The 19,136-nt window shown below is 43.2% G+C and overlaps 1 long non-coding RNA gene across 2 annotated transcripts; it reads left to right on the top strand.

Annotated features, from left to right (window-relative positions):
• The first annotated feature begins 239 nt into the window (after positions 1 to 239).
• Positions 240 to 18,179, top strand: LOC101825807. Of its 2 annotated transcripts, none has more exons than XR_005875563.1 (4): positions 240 to 344; positions 12,474 to 12,572; positions 13,714 to 13,922; positions 14,161 to 18,179. It is a non-coding gene; the product is annotated as an uncharacterized LOC101825807 (long non-coding RNA). The 2 variants fall into 2 exon arrangements; XR_005875562.1 differs by lacking the exon at positions 240 to 344 and adding an exon at positions 12,058 to 12,321.
• The last annotated feature ends 957 nt before the right edge of the window (positions 18,180 to 19,136 follow it).

Raw genomic sequence — 19,136 nt, 5'->3', positions numbered from 1 at the left:
TTAAAGTAAGGTTTGCAGAGGACTAGGGTTTATGTTACAACTGAATACAAGGGGCAGCGTTTTGAAGAGAATGTGTAGCTTACATAAAATCATAGTAGGATGAGTAGGAAAGGGTAGCTTTTAATGTACTCTCCTTTATCCCTATAGCTCTAGCCCACATCTTAAAACTCTGCCTGTTTCATATGTTTGTGCCCATCAACTCTTGGCAAAATGTAAGTTTATTTTGTTGTTTTACAGGATAACCTCACACCACTATTGCTTGCTCTGAGGGAAAACAGACTGAATATGGCACAATTTTTAGTAAAAATGGAAGCAAGTGTACATGCAGTTGATTCTCACGGAAGGTAGAGTCATTTGACTTATAAAACCCTTTAATGTTATGCTAAAATGGAAACAACTATGCACATAAAAAATATTACATTAGCTGGTTGGGGGTGGCGTATGCCTTTAATACCAGTACTCTGGAGGCAGAGGCAGGTGGATCTCTGTTAGTTGAGACCAGCCTAGTCTACAAGAGCTAGTTCTAGGCAGCCTTCAAAGCCACAGAGAAACCCTGTCTCGAAAAACCAAAAAACAATTACATTAATAGGAATAATAAGATTAACTTATAGGGATATATGGTAAGCCAAACATACATTATTTGTTAGGTAGAATTTCTCCCTCCCCGCTCCAACACTGGGTCCAGTGTAGACCAGGCTGGTCTTGAATGCAGAGATTTTCTTGCTTCTGTCTCATGAGGGCTGGAATTAAAGGCATGAGCCATCATACTCAGCTTAGAATTTCAATAATTCAAAGTGAGTAATATGTAATAGGGTTCATACTCTCTTATTAATATTGACTAATTTTTAGCATGAGTTTTCTGGACTGGCAGGTTATGCAGCCCTTGAGCCCCAAGTTAACACGTGGAAGCTATGTTAGTTATGAGACTGTTGGCCAATATCTTGGGCTTCTTTTTTTTTAAATTTTATTTTCCAGTTTAAATTTAGATAAGAATCAAGGTTGCTTCACAAGTCAGTTCCAGGTCCCTCTCCCATTCCCTCCCTTCCTCCCGTGCCCCCCCCCCCGGTTATCCCCTCATTTCTCCAGGGAGGGTGAGGCCCTCCATGGGGGTGTCCATAGTGTGTCATTTCATATAGGGCAGGGCCTAGACCCTTTCCCAAGAGTTCAGGGTGAGAGTGCACCTCACATTGTTCTATTGGAGTCCAAAGTCCGTGTGTATACTTGGGATGGGTACTGATCTGCTGCCCAAGGCTCAATAGATTCCCTAGGCCTCTTCACTGACACCCAGATTCAGGGGGTCTTGATCAGTCTCATGCTGGCTTCCCAGGCTAATGCCTGGGATTCAAGAGTTAACCTTTGTCTGGTCAGCTGTTTCTGGGGGTTAAACCAGCCCAGTCTTAATCCCTTTGATCATCAGTCCTCCCTCTCTGTTACTGGCTTTCTTGAGTTCAGCTCAGTACTTAACCAAGGGAGTCTGCCTCTTCTTCGATCAGCCACTAAATAAAGTTTGTTTCCCAGACTCTCTGGCCATAGGATTGTAGGCTGGCACTCCCCAGATCTATGTCTAAAATCCATATATGAGAGAGTACATGCCATGTTTCTCTTTTTGTGACTGGGTTACCTCACTCAGGATGGTTTCTTCTAGTGTCATCCATTTGCCTGCGAATCTCATGATTCCATTATTTTTTTCTGCTGAATAGTACTCCATTGTGTAGATGTACCACATTTTCTCTATCCACTCTTCAGGTGAGGGACATCTAGGTTGCTTCCACGTTCTGGCAATTACAAATAAAGCTGCTATGAACATAGTGGAACAGACATCTTTGTTGTATGAATGGGCATCTTTTGGATATATGCCAACTTCAGTTGGTACCACGTTGCTGTGAGTTCATTAGTTCAACGGCCTTGTCGTCCACCAGACACTGTTTGCTGTAGTCTTCCCCAGCCTCTGTCTCTCATAATCTTTCTGTATCCTCTTGTTCCTTTTTCCTTGAGATTCTGGGGTAGGGACTGTGACACAGACACCACATTTAAGTCTGAGCATTCCACAGACACTCACCCTCTGCACTTTGACCACCAGTGTGTCTCATATTAGCTATTATCCTCTGCAAGATGAAAGCTTTTCTGAGGGGAATTAAGAACTGCACTAAGGCTTGGGTATAGAGAGACATATTTAGATACAGTGTGTTCTCAGCAAAATAATAGTGGCAGGTTTTCCTTCATGGCCTATGAGCTTCCCAGCCATGGATCACTTGATGGATTTATGCACACATTTTCTCCTATGAGGAGGGCCTTAACTACAACCAGAAAGCAGTAGTTTATCCACTGCATTGTGCCGTATTGTTCCCTCAGCCACATCTTGTCTGACTGTTCATTATTGTGGCCCACAGCTAGGCAAAATTTTTAGTGACTTTTCTTACCTAGCTGCCTGCATAGCACATTCTAGTACTATGTAATCCACCATATAAACAAGCTGAAAAACAAAAATCACATGATCATCTCACTAGATGCTGAAAAAGCCTTTGACAAAATCCAACACCCCTTCATGATAAAGGTCTTGGAGAGATCTGGGATAACAGGAATATACCTCAACAAAATAAAAGCTATATACAGCAAACCAACAGCCAACATCAAACTAAATGGACAGACACTCAAAGCAATTCCTCTAAAATCAGGAACAAGACAAGGCTGTCTGCTCTCTCCATACCTTTTCAACATTGTACTTGAAGTTCTAGCCAGAGCCATATGACAACAAAAGGAGATTAAGGTGATACAAATTGGAAAGGAAGAGGTCAAACTTTCACTATTTGCAGATGATATGACAGTTTACATAAATGACCCAAAGAACTCTACCAGGGAACTCCTACAGCTGATTGACACCTTCAGTAAAGTGGCAGGCTACAAGATCAACTCAAGAAAATCAGTAGCCCTATTATATACAGATGATAAAAGGGCTGAGAAATAAATCAGAGAAACATCACCCTTTACAATTGCCACAAACAACATAAAATACCTTGGGGTAAAGCTAAGTGAAAGTGAAAGACCTGTATCGCAAGAACTTTCAATCTTTAAAGAAAGAAATTAATGAAGCCCTCAGAAAATGGAAAGATTTCCCATGCTCTTGGATACGTAGGATCAATGTAGTAAAAATGGCAATCCTGCCAAAAGCAATCTACAGATTCAATGCAATCCCCATTAAAATCCCAGCACAATTCTTCACAGACCTTGAAAGAACAATAACCAATTTTGTATGGAAAAACAAAAGACCCAGGATAGTCAAAACAACCCTGTTCAACAAGGCAACGAACGGAGGCATCACCATCCCTGACCTCAAGCTCTATTATAGAGCTATAGTCCTGAAAACAGCTTGGTATTGGCACAAAAATAGACAGGTAGACCAATGAAATCGAACTGAAAACCCTGATATTAACCCACACACGTATGAACATCTGATCTTTGACAAAGAAGCTAAAAATATACAATGGAATAAAGAAAGCATCTTCAACAAATGGTGCTGGCATAACTGGAGACTGGCATGTAGAAGAATGGGGATCGATCCATGTTTATCGCCATGCACAAAACTTAAGTCCAAATGGATCAAAGACCTCAACATAAATCCAGCCATACTGAACCTCTTAGAAGAGAAAGTGGGAGGTACCCTTGAATGAATTGGTACAGGAAACATGTAAATTTATGTACATGGATTTCTGTAATATTCCTGTTCATAATAGTAAAATTAAGTCCAAGAACATTAGTGGTTCTTTTGAAAGTCAGATGTGAGAACTCTGCTATATCCTAATTCTTCTTGAGTGTGTGGTTTGAGTTGCCATACTACCTTTTGCTTTTTTAGTGAGGACCAAGAAATGTCCACACTGGAAGGGAATAATTGTATTTTTATTACCAAGTATATGTAACTAATATGATATTTATAGAATATCTTATTTTAATATACATTCAGAATATGATTGAAATGCAAGACCCACTGAAAAGCAATGAAGCAGGAGTGAAGAAGACAGAAACATGTAAACCAGGTAAATTGTGAAACACAAAATAGTCTAGAAAGAAATACTATAGACTATTGAAAGCCAACTGTTCCCATCACCCATTAGCTTTAGGTATTAGGATTTTACATAAAAGATTCAAAAGTCATTGTCAACATCCACATTTCAATATATAGTTATTTACAGGCATGAGAAACCATTTTAAAGTTTATTTTTTGAAAAATTGTATATATGAGTAATATATACACCATTCCCCTTCCCCTTTTCTTCCCAACTCCTCTATGGTCTCTGCCTCTCCCTGTCTCCATATCATGTTCATGGCTTTTTTCTTTACCTGTTATTAACACACACACACACACAACGAACACACACACACACACACACACACACACACACACACACACACATGGATATACAACCTGTCGGGTCTACTCAGTGTTGCTCACATGTATGTGTTTTAAAGGATTCCCACTTGGTATTGGGTAACCAATTAGGGGCTCATTTCTGGGGAAGGCTGATTCTCCCTTTCTCAGCAGCCATTAATTGCCTATGGCTCTTTAACTAGGAGGAGGCTTAGTGAGGTTTCACTCATCCATATTGTCATGCCAACTGGTGTTGACATTGTTCAAGTCTTATTTAGGCAACAATCTTAGGATTATGGGTGCACACATCCTGGTCCTCTGATTTTACAGTTGCTCCACTTCCTCTTTGGTGACATTCCTGAGTCTTAGGTATTGTGCATGTATCAAATGGGGCTGGGCAGTTGTTCTCTGCATGTTGATCAGTTGTGGGTTTCTGTGATGGTCTCTAACAGCTTCAAAGTAGCCTCTTTGATGAGCAGTGAGAGCCATACTTATCACTTGGTATAAGGGTATGTATTCAGAAGGTGGTTAGTGGTTGGCTAGTTTTTGTCAAGTTTGGCTCCCAAAGCTAGTGTCATCAGAGAGGAATAAACTTCAATCTAAAAAATGCTCCATAAGATCAGTCTGTAGACAAGCCTGGGTGGCATTTTATGGATGTATGGTTGATGAGGTGCTAGTCATAGGCAGGTGATCTTGGATTGTGTAAGAAAGCAGGCTGAGACAGCCATAGGAAGCAAGGCAATAAGTAGCATTTCTGCATGGCCTCTGTGTCAGTTTGTGCCTTGAGTTCCTGCCCCAGTTTCTCTCAATGATGAACTGTGACCTGAGAGTTGTAATAAACCCTTTCCTCTCAAGTTACCTTCATGGTGTTTTATCAAAGCAACAGAAGCTCTCACTAAGACACAGTTAGAAATTATACTGACTTAGGGAAGTGGAAGTAGTGGGTTCTAGTACCAGGTATGCATTCCCTCCCATTTAGCAGGCCTTAAGTCAATTAGATAGATAATGGTTAGCTCTGAAATATAAGTACCACGATTCCACCTTTGGGGATATCTGCTATATTAGTCACAGCTAGGTAGGACTATTGGCTGCTTCTCTCCCTTGATAGCTGGCATAGCACCCTCTGGTCCTGTGAGAGCTGTTCTGTTCTTCAGGAAGGAGGCTGGCAGGTCAGACCCAGCTTGGTTACTCAAAGTTTTATGTGCAAAGTATATATGATCTCTTCACAGAAGTGACTCACCTTCAGATCCTAGAAGGAAAGCAAGGGGAAGAGCAATAGCTTGTATTATTTTGGGGATCTCTTGGATGGACCTGACCAACAACCACAAAGCAAGTTTCTCATGCATGGTCCTGGGTTTTTGTTAGGTAGTCTGTGGCTCTTGGAGGGAACATTATAACCAAAAAGGCACTGCTTCATTTAAAATATTTATATGTACTTTTAAGTAAACATAAAATAATGATTCCCTATGGTTTTTTAAAAATCCATAGAATTATTTATTCTTTCTTTTTCCTTCTACCTCTATAAGTCTCCCTTCTCCTGCCACATATTACCCACACCCCAGTTTTTCACATTTCCTCTATCGAAGCACCTGTTTGTGACTACCCTCCTCACCCAGTGTTCCTCCTTCATATCCATCCCTGTCATAACCCCTTTTACTTCCCTCGTTCCTGTAGTTATTTTGTGTTATATACTCACATGTAAAGATTCCAAGATAAGAATCAAAAATAAAAAAGATTTGGCTTTTATCTTTCTGGGTCTGAAACACCTCACTCAGCATAATATGTTTTAGTTTCACCTACTTTTCTGAAAGTTTCATAACTTCATTTTTCTTTATAGCTGAATAGAATTCTGTAATATGGACCACAGTCCATTATTCATTATCGGTTGAAAGATAATTAAGTAGTTTCCATTTCCTAGCTTCTGTGAATGGAGTGGCAGTGAACATGACCAAGCAGTTATCTGTGGTGTAGGCTGTTGGGTGATTTGGCCATTTGTGAGGAGTTGAATAGCTGGGACTCATGATTGAGCTGTGCTTAGCTTTCTGTGAATTCACCACACTGATTTTCAGAATGATGGAGTCAGTGTGTAATTCTCCACACAGTGAATGGAGGTTCCACTTCTACCACATACTTTCCAGAATTTGTTGTCACTTGTTTTCTTTTTAAAAATTGCTTATGCGAGGATAGTGATGTGTGCCCAGAAACAGTGTCCTGAGAAAGAGATGGAGACTGTGAGTCTCAATCAGAATGTAACTCAGTCACAGCAGCTGCTTCAAAGAAACAGTCCCAGGTTTTGAAGGGAGGTGGCTGAGAAAATATCATGAAGATAGCAGAGGCTTTGTATAATATGTGTCAAAATTCAGGCTATTTTATGTTTTCACCCTTTCTACTTTGTCAGACACTTAACAGTTTTGTCTTTTCTAATCCTTGTTACACTACCTATTTAAAGAGAAAAAATTAAAGAACCAATTCTATAGACACCATTAGAGTTTTGTTTTAGAGTAAAACTATTTGAATAATTAGACTTTTATATTCTGAAAAAAAAGGGTAACCATTTTTACCTTATTTTGGTCAGAAGCTCTAAGTGGTACACAGTGTGAAATTTAACATTTTACTACTGATATTGTACACTGTTTTACTTAACATTTTGGAGAAGTAACTACCTCTGAAACCAGCTCAAGAAAACTTTTTTCTTGCTAATGTAATGTTTTGTAATTGTAGTCAGAAAACAAAGGAATGCTTTTTAATAAAAATGCTATTTGTCAGTTTGTTTTATGTGTATGGATATTTAGCCTGCATGCATATCCACGTGTCACATGTCTACCTGGTGCCTCTAGAGGTGTGAGGTTGTTGTTCTGTCTCCTAGAATTGGAGTCACAAAGGATTGTGTGCGACCACATGGGTAATGGGAATCAAACTCAGATCCTCTGGAAGAACAGATGGTGTTCTTAACTGCTAAGCCGTTTCTCCAGCCCCATCAATTGTTTTATTAATCTTAGTTATTCTGACTTAAGTAAGGTAAAATATCAAAGTAGTTTCAATTTACACTTTCCTAATTGCTAAGCATTTTTAATGCTTTAAAAATATTTTTATAGTTAAAAATATATTAACTGTTGTGTAACTATTTTAAGCTTCATTTTTCCCTCAATATATGTTTTTTAAATATCTAAACAATAGTGCTTTATTGAAAAAGGGTTAGTTTAAGTGGCTACAAAGTTGATGTGTAAAATGTGTTTTCAAAATACATTTCTACAGGTACAAGTTACTTCTGAGTGAGAGAGCATTTATTAGCAAAAGTGTATGTTTAGACCTGGGTGGAAAAACTGAAGGGGGATTTAGAATTGTGGCTGCAAGATCTTCCAGCACACATTGTCATCCTTAGATGCCAGCTGGCCCTAAATGGCAACCTTAACTCACAAACACAGGGCTCCCACTGAATGCTTGGGAATGCTTTTGTTTCTTAAATTTTTTTCCAATCAAATTAATGTCAAAATAACCCAAACAAAGAATTGCATGGGTGTACTCTAGAGTCAGCAACACTTTTCTTGGTGGGAACCTCACACAATGAACCGCTGGCCATTCACAGTGATGCAATAGTGAAGGGGCAAAATGAGCACATTATTTTCTGTAACTTGTAACTGACGACTTTTAAGTCTCGTTTAACTAGTACTATTGATTTTTGGCCTGAATTAAACAAACCTCTGCCTCACAATAGAGCTGAACCCTCTGATGGGGCATGGGGAGCCAGCTCTGAGACAATGAGCTTGGGAGATCTGGCCCTCCTCCCATCTGCCATATGGTGGTGTGGGGGGGTCTGGGCAGGGAGGGAGGGAGATAGGGAGATGCCCTTCCCACCCCAGGCCCCACCCATCACCACCTATAGCCAATAGGAGAGCTGGCCCTGAGGTCATGAGAGCATGTGAAGTGGCCTGACACCTCACAGGCTGCAACACCACACAGGTGCAGGCACTGCACCTGCCTTTTCCAAAGTGAGCTTGTCGTTCATGTGTAGACAGTTCTTGTAGTTTCTATATATTCCATTGATGTATTTGATGTCTTTTAAACTAGTGTCACACTATTTTGATTATCATGGGTATGTATATGAAATTACTCCTCTTAACTTGTTCAATTTTCAGGGATTTTTTGATAATTATTTTTTTAAAGATTTATTTTATGTGCATCAGTGTTTTTCCTGCATGTATATCTGTGGTGGGTGTCACATAACCTGGAATTGGAGTTACAGACAGTTGTGAGCTTCCATGTGGGTTCTGGGAATTAAACCCAGGTCCTCTGGAAGAGTAGCCAGTGCTCTTAACTGCTAAACTCCTATTTGACAATTCCTGAACATATTCAGTTATGTATGAATTAGAAAAAAATCTATGAGGCTAATTTCCTCGCCCTGGCTGACTGATGTCAGTTAAGTGGTCTATCACTGACCTCAAATAGTAAATTTCCCTGAGAAATTTGTAACACACACACACACACACACACACACACACACACACACACACCTCTAAGTATCCTGCTAGGAGTGATTCTGGGAAGAACTGACCTCTTAATAAATCTGTGAACTCTTGAACTAAACTCTCCATGTCTTCAGACTGTTTCATTTTCTCAAGAATGCTCTGTAAAAACAAAAAGGAATGTTTTGTAGCTATCAGATATTTTAAGAAATTTTAAATTTTCATTTGAAGTTCATTTTTATGTCTAATTGACACATATCAATTGTAGTGTGCTGTGTCATTTGAATTTATGCTGTTTCTCTCTCCTCTTTAGAGCTGTAAATTCAGTCTGAACTTTCTACACAGTGACTAAGTCACATTTCCCTTTCAGCCGGGCGTCGATGGTGCACGCCTGTAATCCCAGCACTGGGGAGGCAGAGGCAGGTGGATCTCTGTGACTTCCAGGCCAGCCTGGTCTACAGAGTGAGTTACAGGATGGCCTCCAAAGCAATACAGAGAAACTCTGTCTGGGAAAACCAAAAAACAAACACATTTCCCTTTCTGTATCCACATGTAAGCATTTATCTTTACACCACTGATGCACATTCATCGATAGTTTCAAATTTCACTCTTCTCTTGGTAGCATATTATGATCTTGTGGTCATGTGCTCACTCTGTGGACATGTAAGTGTACACACACACACACACACACACACACACACACCTCATCAGTTTTCTCAAATAGTGCTTAAAATTCCTATAAGACGTAGTAGGGTAGACTTCACATGCTATACAATACAACCAGCGTGAAACTGCAGGTACTTCTCATAAACTCACCTCATGAATTTAAAGTGGTTTTTTATTTAAAAGATTTATTTTTAAATTTAAATTCAAATTAGAAACAAGGTTTCTTCACATGTCAATCTCACGTCCCTCTCCCTTTCCTTCCCCTCCTCCCATCTCCTCCCACCACCCACCCAATACTTCCCCTTTCCCCAGGGAGGGTGAATTCTTCCATGGGGGTATCCATAGTCTGTCATTTCATCCAGGACAGTGCCTAGAGCCTCCCCAAGAGTTCAGGGTGAGAGTGCATCTCTCAGTGTGGGATGGGCACCCAATGTCCATTTGTATGCCAGGAATAAATACTGGTCTACTACCAAAGGCTCCATAGATTGCCTAGGCCTCCTCACTGACACCACATTCAGGGGTCTTCATCAGCCCCATGCTGGATTCCCAGGTCATCAGCCTGGTATTCAAAAGTTAACCCTTGTCAGGTCAGCTGTTTCTGGGGGTTAAACCAGCCCAGTCTTAATCCCTTTGGTCATCAGTCCTCCCTCTCTGTCACTGGCTTTCTTGAGTTCAGCTCAGTGCTTAGCTGTGGGAGTCTGCCTCTGCCTCCATCAGCCACTGAATGAAGGTTCTGTTTCCCTGACTCTCTGGCCATGGGATTGTAAAAACAAATGCAACACACTTTAAAAATATCTTGTATGGAGTTAAGGTAAATTTCTTTTTTCATTTTTTTTCTAAAAGTGTCTTACTGTGTAGCTTTGCTGTCATGAACTCTCTGTGTAGACCAAGTTGGCCCAAAACTCACAATGCAAGGATGGAGAGTGAAGCAGCGGCCCCTGAACAGCCAGCTGCCTCTGACCCGCTGCAGACACAAGTCCCTGATAAAGGCACCTGGTGCCTTCCCTGCAGGGTGGGGACTCCTTCTTTGTCCCAGCCTTCCTGAAAAAGGTTACTGTGGGATGCACATAGATCCCAGACATAGGTTACCAATTGATCCCTTTCTTTCTGTCTCTCTGTGTCTCTGTGCTCTGTGTCTGTCTCTGTCTCTGTCTCTGTCTCTCTCTCTCTCTCTATCTATCTATCTCTATCTCTATCTCTATCTCTATGTCTCTCTCTATTCAGGGCTTCTCTGTGTAACAGACCTAGCCTAGCTGTTCTGGAACTTGCTCTGTAAACCAATCTGCCTCGAACTCACAGAGATCCACCTGCTTCTGCCTTCCAGTGCTGGGATTAAAGGCCTTTTACCACCACCACCACCTGTTGGTCGATTGTTTCATAGCTATCTCTTCTCCTATTGAAATAGTTAAATGTAGCTTTTCCGTGGTATTCTCTTCTGCTGTGTATTTTAAATTCCACATGGGGGCAGTAGTGAGGCTCTGCAGGCATTGAAGAGCTGGGCAGTGGTGAAGAGCTATTGAAAGCTACAGGCCTCCTGTCTGGATCCCTGCAGTGTATCTCCCTGTACTGCTTCTCTTGCAGACTAATTTTCAGAATAAAGAAGGTGACATCAGTGATCCCTAGGTACACAGAACTGAAGGAGACTGTAGTGGAAACCATGAAAACATTGTACAGAGGTGTGGGGACACCAGACCTTGTTCAGAAACCCACCCCTCCATCAGCCTGGGAGCAGGCAGCTGCTAGACAATGCTTACTGAAAACAATTCAGTGCCATAAGCTCCTGATAAGGGCTCCAATAAGGGCTCGCTCACTGAAACATCATGACTTTGATCTTCCCGATGGCTAGCTACTCCCTGCTGTTTTCCGATTCTGGGGCCAGAGATTTAAGCGCCAGCCAGGAGGGTGAGAGGTCTGTGAGAGGTCTGTTGGGAGATTTGTGCGTGTATGGATGGCAGAAGTCTTTCTGAAGGGAAGCATTTTTCTTGGGAAGTTCTCCTAAGCCGATTTGGGGAGCATAAAGTTTTCTTAACGCAACCGACGGACCAGTCTCTGTGTCATCTATCCCGACAACCTCGCCACATTCTCGGATACAGGCTGCGCAGGAGGCGTGGCACAGAGGAGTAAAGGAAGAGTTAACACAACTACATTGTATTTTGACAAAGCACACAAGGGTTAGGTACGTAGTAACTATAAAATTGCCCTACTCTATAGTTCCATGTGAAGTCCCAACACACACACATAGGAGGATGCTGTGCTCACATTCCACACAGGCATGCAAAAGTATAACAGAAGCAAGGCCTAGGGTTTATGGTGGCCAAGGGCAATTATTAGGGTTGAGTTCAGGATTAGGGTAAACAGGTACAGTTCAACAGTAGGGACTAAGACTGCAAAGCTGAATTGCTCCTGTACCCAGACATCCCTGGGAGTACTGAATGGGAAGCACCAGTGTAACTGAGTCTAGTACTGCACCTGGGGAGTGGGGAGAGAGCAGGGGTCTTTTGGGAAAGCTCTGTGTGAGGAGAAGACTCAGGTAAGTAGTTCCCAGGATGTGACCTCACTTCCTTGACCCAACAGTTCAGAACCCTGGAACCCACACAGCCAACTGTGAAGAACAGGCCAGCAGGGTCTCCTTCTAGAGACTCTAGAGAGATCAGAATGTTTTCTTGCTGTTTTAAGGCTACTCCAGGATCAGAGCCCAAGAAAGACAAGAGTGAAGGCTGTGGTGTCTGGAAACACCAAGTTCACTCTTGCCTCCAATGCTTCTGGCCATTTGGCAGGAAGGAAACAAATCTGACCCAGGGCAGCCAGGCCCAGGACTGCAAAGACTAGGTAACCACTCTAAAATCTCAGAATTTCACCAAAATTTGCTCTGGGTGTTTGGCAGTGTAATGGTTCGGGAAAAGTTGGAATGATAATAACGAATCAGAAAGTTGCAGTCCTACCTGTGCCTGTTTAAACCATCCACTGTGATCTCTCCTCAGGTTGAGGAGTCTGGCCCAAAGGTCCAGGAAGAGCCCTGTAGAGAGTCCTGCATCAGCGCAGTCATGGTGGCAAGACTGGTGAACTGCCTTCCCTGCAGGGTGAGGACCCCTTCTTGTCCCAGCCTTCCTGTGTATCTACCAAAGGTTTGCCACCACCCAGCAGGTGCTGGACCTGCTGTTGGAGTGGTGAGTGCCCACCTCTAAGCCCAGAGACCTCCAATCCTCCTGTTGGTTCTACAAAGCTCCCTGCCTCTCTCTAAGCCTGTTTTCTAGAGTATTGTCAGGACCTAGGGCACAGGGTCAGAAAAGCCTTCCTGCACGTTTGACTCTTAGTACTGGGGTATCTAGAGCTGACACCACAATGAATCTGGGTGTCTCCTGCACACTGAAGAAGCTCTCTTTCCGACCCAATTTTTCTGATGCCTTGGTCAAAGCACTTTTCCCATTTGTAAAGGGGGTTCTAGAACTCATATTGGAGTACTGAATTGAGTACTCATAATGTGCTCCCAGTGGAGAAGCGTGGAGGATAATTTGAGGGACCCTCTGCACCCAAGATATCTCTTTAGAGATGTTTGTGTTCATCCATTGCACAAACATATTTGAAGCACCTACTGTATCCAGGTGAATTAATAATCCTGAGGAGTAGATAGAGCTGTACTTTCTTCCCTTCCCAGGAATGAGCCTGGCCCCTAGATGTCTTTTAGTTAGGGGACTTAGGACTTTACAGGTGATGTGCTTCCTGGTCTCCTCTAGGTATGCACACTTGCACCTTTTTTGTGAAGAGGATGAACAAATAAGTAAGTGGGCTTTACAACAAGAGCAAGTTGCTTGCCTCTGCAGAGTGGGGTCATTTGGGTGTCAAGAGTAAGGGATGGCCAATGTTTGGGTGTCTCACTCCTACTCCCGTACTGATGTCTAAGCATTCCCTGCAGGGTGAGAAGAATTGCACGGGCAGGTTCCTTCCAAGTGGGGAGATGTGGAAAACCTTTGGACTAAGGCACCCATATGAGACTTACCCTCATCTCAGCCCATGCCATGCATGCTTGGTCAGTTGTCCTCCGTAAGAGCCTGAGAAACGCTGTGTGGACTTCCCTGCACACAAGGACCTTAGAGTCGCACTCACTGTACTCATGTGCATAAGGGCTGAACATCTTCTATCTTGTAGTCCCCACTGTAGGTAGCCATGAGAGAGTTGGGGAAATTCTACACAATTAACATTGTTGTCCTTCCCCTTCGCTAGAACCATCTGTACTTTTCTGGATACATGGATGGACAAGAAACCTGAGGAATTTTGCCAGTCTTCAGCCCTGACAATTGTGAAACAGCTGAAGAATTTCTTGGTTGTGAACATGCCCTACTCAGATCTTACCGTTCATGTCCATATGCTCCTGACCCATTTGGAGGAAGAAGAGGGCACTGAATCAGAGGCCAGGAATGAAGAAGCCTCGGGTAGGTGCTTGACACCCTGTGAGGTATGTTCAGTACCTGGTGTTCTGGGGGAGGATTGAAAGGCTCCTCTTTGCAGGAACTGTCACTGGACCATAGCCTGAGCATACATCCTTTTGGAGGACAGGGTCTGGGATTCCAGGCAGACAGGGGCTCCTCTTTGTTTGGAAAGGCTGAGAAGGAGGTCTCATCCCGGGCATGTTGTCTCCTCCTGTATCTCCACCGCCATTTCCCCTTGTAGAGATGCCCACATCAGCAACATATCTGCCTGCATCCATCAATCCAAAGAGACATGCATTCACAGATCCAGATCTTGAAGTGTGTTAACCAGCAGCGATGCCAGCTACTCTGGTGCCAGAACCAACTTGTGCACCAGAGCCAGAGAGTACAAACACCACCAGAAGATTCCGTGACATCTCTGCTGTTGGAACCAGATGTGACAGCAGCTTTCCAGCCAGCACACCTGTGAGCTGCTGTGGATCCTGTGTGTCTCACCGTGTCAGCCGACACAGTGCAACTTTCACTTATCCCACCTTCCATCGATGGGTCTACCTCCCTGGGGAATGGCCTGCCACCCTTTCTCCTCGTTTCCCATCTATATCCATTCTGCAGACAGCACCAGTTCTGTATTCCTCCACAGAGTCACATCCTGATTTCAACCATGCTCCGTTCCCACCATCACAACCAGCTTCCCCTCCCCGAGAAATAGCCTCTTTACTCTTCTGGCTCTTTTCGACATTGTGTGAAAGTATTGGTTTTAGTAAATTATTAGTGACTGATTTTCATTGTCTTAATTATGGTTATGATGTCCACTCAGCATGCTTGTACATGCTTGTACAGGGGTTAGCAATGTCCCCAAGCAGATACATGGAGGCCATACTGGAGAGAAGGCAGGCAGAATCCCCTGATTTCACAGAGACCAGGAGAATGCCTGAGAGTGGTGATAGAATTACAGAGAATTAGGCTAGCTGTCATTTGCTGTGTTCCTAGCAGCTAGGGTCATGTGCTTAGAGGTCAGGCTGCCCAGGTGTCCTTCAAACAGGTTTCTGCTTTAGTTTCATTCTCCTTACACTAGGTAGCAGTACCATTTTAGGGTCTGATGAGGACTAATTGTGATGTCATGAGATGCCTGACTCTCACGAGTGCAAGCTGGACACATACCCGCCATTGCCAATATTTCGTATACTATTTGAAGAGCGAGTCTCTGGAGTTCTCAGGAGTGTTTCATGCTACTGATGATGCTTAAACCATGCTGATTTTCTTGTAGTATTGCCTCAATGTTGGGGACAGTCTGTGAGTTACAATGTCAAGTTTTTAGTTATATTTCCTCCAGTGTTTATGGATATGGCCCACAAACAAGCCAACTGAACTTACCATGCTTCTCTGGCTCTCTCAGGACAATTCCATTGGTGACTACCATCTATTGATGTCCCATATATGTCACCTTGGGCATCTGAGGGACTTGTCTTCCCAGTAAGGCCAGTCAGGTGTCCAGAACTTCTAGGGGGTCACATATCTGCTCACTATAGCTTCCTAGGAATGAAGGGATCCCACCATCAATCATCATGGCATTTTTCATAGGGGTAAAATCCTGCAAGTCTCAATTAGCTAACCTAAGTGTCCAGACCTCAGAGAGTCCATGTTGTAGCTGGGGGCGGGTTGAACTTCAGTAAGGTCTGTGTAGGGCAAGATAAGATGGAGGAATGTAGTTGTTCAGGAAGTCAGCTGAGAGTGGTTTGATATCAATCTTTCTGGTGAAACAGGAAATCAAGGGTGTGCAAGTCCTCCACAGCAGGAGCAGTGGACTGGCTGCAACACGATTGTACAGGAAATTTAAGATGGTGAAGAGGTGTGTGTCCATACACAAACAGAAAGGGAAACTGCTCTTACAGGTCATAGGTTATGTGGAAAAGACTGGGCCTCCATGAGATCTCAGTAGAGCTAATAATGAACTGCCAAGTCATAAATGAATAATGGATAAAAACTGGATATTTGATCTTCAGCAGTGAAAGAGCTAAAAATGAAAACATCACAAATTGATATCAATGAAATAATACAAAAGATTATATTTTAAATGTACACAGTGAGAACCAGACATTTCCAGTGTAAACTTTGTGCTACCGAAAGTATAATAGAGAGACTGTATTACTCTGCTCAAGGGCTGAGAAGCTCAGTTATCTCTCCAATTGTCATTATTGTGGCAGTTGGCATCATCGTTGCTGTGGTCAAGCACTTGCCAGCAGCACAGTGGGGAAAACCGAGTTGTCCCTCAGCTTCAGAGGCCAACTCCATCATGACAAGGAGGGCAAGGCGCAATTGAGCAGTTCATTCCACATCGAGTAAAGGAGAAGAGAATCAGGTGCTTGGCTGGCTTTCTTCTGTGATTCTGCCCAGAACTCAGACCAATGGGATAGTGTAGTGCCCATCCAGTGTGGGTGTTACCTCAACAGTGAATCCTCAGAAGAGTCACCACAGGACACACACTCAGTTGTACCTCACCAATCTAGTGTTTCCCAAATTCACGTCTATCTACAGTGAATACTCACCATCTCACTTACTTGCATCAGTCTACCATTCAATGTAGACTTACTGTAGTCAAACCTGACCGCTGTGGTTTCTTCTTCCCAAACACTCAGGATCAAAGCAGGCCACAGACCTGCTTCTTCCTGCAGAACAGAGCAAAGATCCCATTTAACAGCTGGAAAGGGAAGGAACCTTGGAGACTTAGCTCTGAAAAACCCTAGGTAGCACCCTTGCTGCTCTTCAGCAGCTGCCAGGCACAAGGCTGCCTGCTAACTTTGAGAAAGAGGCCAGTGTTGCAGTGCTTGCCTAGCATGTGTGAGACAGACCCTGCCATCGATGCCCAGCAATACAGGAAGAAAACTAGTTTTCAGACATGTGTCTGTCACGCTGTCACTTCCTACTTTTAGGAATTATCTGTGGTAGATTCTCAAGCTACAAACCCTGATGTCCCTGGACTCTGTGAAATTTAAGGTTTTATATTTTCATTTAATAACTTGACATGGTAAAAGCACGTTATGAGTCAAGTGGTTGTATTTATAATGGACTTAGCCCACTACACAGGGATATATTGTGCCAGGAAGATAGTCAGAAAAGAACCAGAGTAGAATTGATATGTAAATGATATCACACTAAGCAGAGGTCATTGTATTTGATTCTTTTCTGTTGCTGCGATAAAACATCAGGACCAAGGTAACTTATAGAAAGAAGAGTCTACCTGGGTTTGGTTTCCAGTGGGAGACTAGTGCATCCTGGTGTGGCTGAGGCGTGGCAGCAGGAACAGGAATTTGAGAACTCTCATCTTGAACTGCAAGTAGGAAGCAGAGAGAGCAAACTTCAAGTGGTGGAGGGTTTGTAACCTCAAAGCCCACCCCAGGGACATCTTCCTCCAGCAAGGCTGTGCAACTTAAACCTCCTCGAATAGCATCACCACCTGAGCCTTGGTATTCAAAACCTGAGACTCTGGGGACAGTAATATTCAATCAACCACAGTTTGATAATGGTATAGGGTGCATCAATGTACAGATTATACTCATCACAACCAAAAAGTGGTAGGAATTGTCATCTCAATCTGGTGGGATCCTGGCTGTAACTGAGTCAGCTCAAGCTAACATGATTATGGTTAACAATGCTATGTGTAGTATCAGCATCATAATCACCAACATTATCACCCATCATGATAATACATTTAACTGATATTTGACTTAATTCAGTTCATACATTGGTCCTTAATGTATGTTCCTGGTTCTTTAAGAATAAGAGTTAGTCTCTGGTTGAAATGGGTGCAGGATTGTGGAGTGTGGAATCAGGGAACAGGATCTCAGACTGTCCCCTTTGTACCTTCCTCTCCCCATCAGCTTAGCTAATACCAAGATGGAGCAGGGGAGAACCAGAATATGAAGCTGAAACTAAATCCTGGCAGACCAGCTCACATCCAGCTTCTGTGATCTTTTCCTGTCCATGCCATGTCCACATGCTTAGCTATAAACATCACACACACAGTTCAGAGTTCCTCTTGCTGTTAATCTTGTCATAGCCATCTTGCTCAAGTTCCATATAGTTGTCCAAATGGTGATACCATTTTGTTGTTTCAATTTATACTTTTAACTGTTGAAGATGTTTTTCATGTCTCTTTACAAAGTGTGCATCTGTTACATAGATGAGCTATTCACCTTTGGTCTATTTAACTAATAAGTTTAAATTTTGGCAATAAATGTGTTTCCCCACTATGTTACCATACATCATATCTTACACACTTATTGATAAGAAAATGTTCTTATTTCAGGCACAGTGCTTTTGCCAGTGTCCAGGGAGGCTGAGCTCAGTCTTTCCAAAGCTTCAGACAACAGCTTTGTTACTGCAGCTCTAGTCAGCAAGGCTCCCCCAGCTTCTGCACCTGCGGGGTGGAAGGGCACCAGCTACAGTAAGCTGAGGGGCACCAGGAGAGATTTTTCTGGGACTGCAGTGTCCTGAGGTTCCCTCTAGGTAAAGCCCAGTGTTGTCCAAAATCTGCTTCCTTCTGTGATGTGAGTCTGCTTTGAACAAAGTACATGATCTGTTTTGACCTGCCACAGGGACCTGGCGCTGTAAGCGGTTCCAGGCGTTCCCGTGGGCTCATGTGATTGGTGGGAAGTTTCACGTGTATGACAAGCACTGTCTGATAACGGTCCTGACCACGTGAGCGGAGGTATATCGGCAAACCCTTGGGTCTATTGGTGTTGTGGCTTTCAGACCCCGCACAGGGGAGCAATCCTGCTGGACATGTTTGCGTGGTGTCTGTTACTTGCACTTGGGGCTTACTCTAAGGCTTAGGTTGGGTAGGGTAAGGGGAGGGGCTGTGTGGTCCCAGTGTTCCCGTTTGAGGTAGATCTGAGGCTGAGGAGTCACAGTAGGTCATCTGTGGGCTCCTTGACTTCCCACAATGACCTTGCTGGGAACCAGGGCAACAGCATCCTTACTGTTCAGACTGGTCCAGACTCTCAAAGCATACAGTCTTGAGAAAGCTCTAAGGCTGCCAGCATGCCATATGTCACCAGAGTGCAGGGCCAACTTACAGGCCAGAGAATTCCTATGAATGACAGGAAGGACAACAGGTCAGGAGACCTGAGAATGAGGGGTGTTATGTGCTATGAGGGAGAATGGCTGCCTTCCATGGTGGCCCTAGGTCAAGAAACCCAGAAATTGCTGATTCTACCT

This window comes from Mesocricetus auratus, unplaced genomic scaffold (genome assembly GCF_017639785.1).
Source record: "Mesocricetus auratus isolate SY011 unplaced genomic scaffold, BCM_Maur_2.0 contig_10503_pilon_obj, whole genome shotgun sequence".
Classification (NCBI taxonomy): domain Eukaryota; kingdom Metazoa; phylum Chordata; class Mammalia; order Rodentia; family Cricetidae; genus Mesocricetus; species Mesocricetus auratus.
Note: the sequence above shows the minus strand (reverse complement) of the source record. Positions and strands in the feature narration are given on the sequence as shown.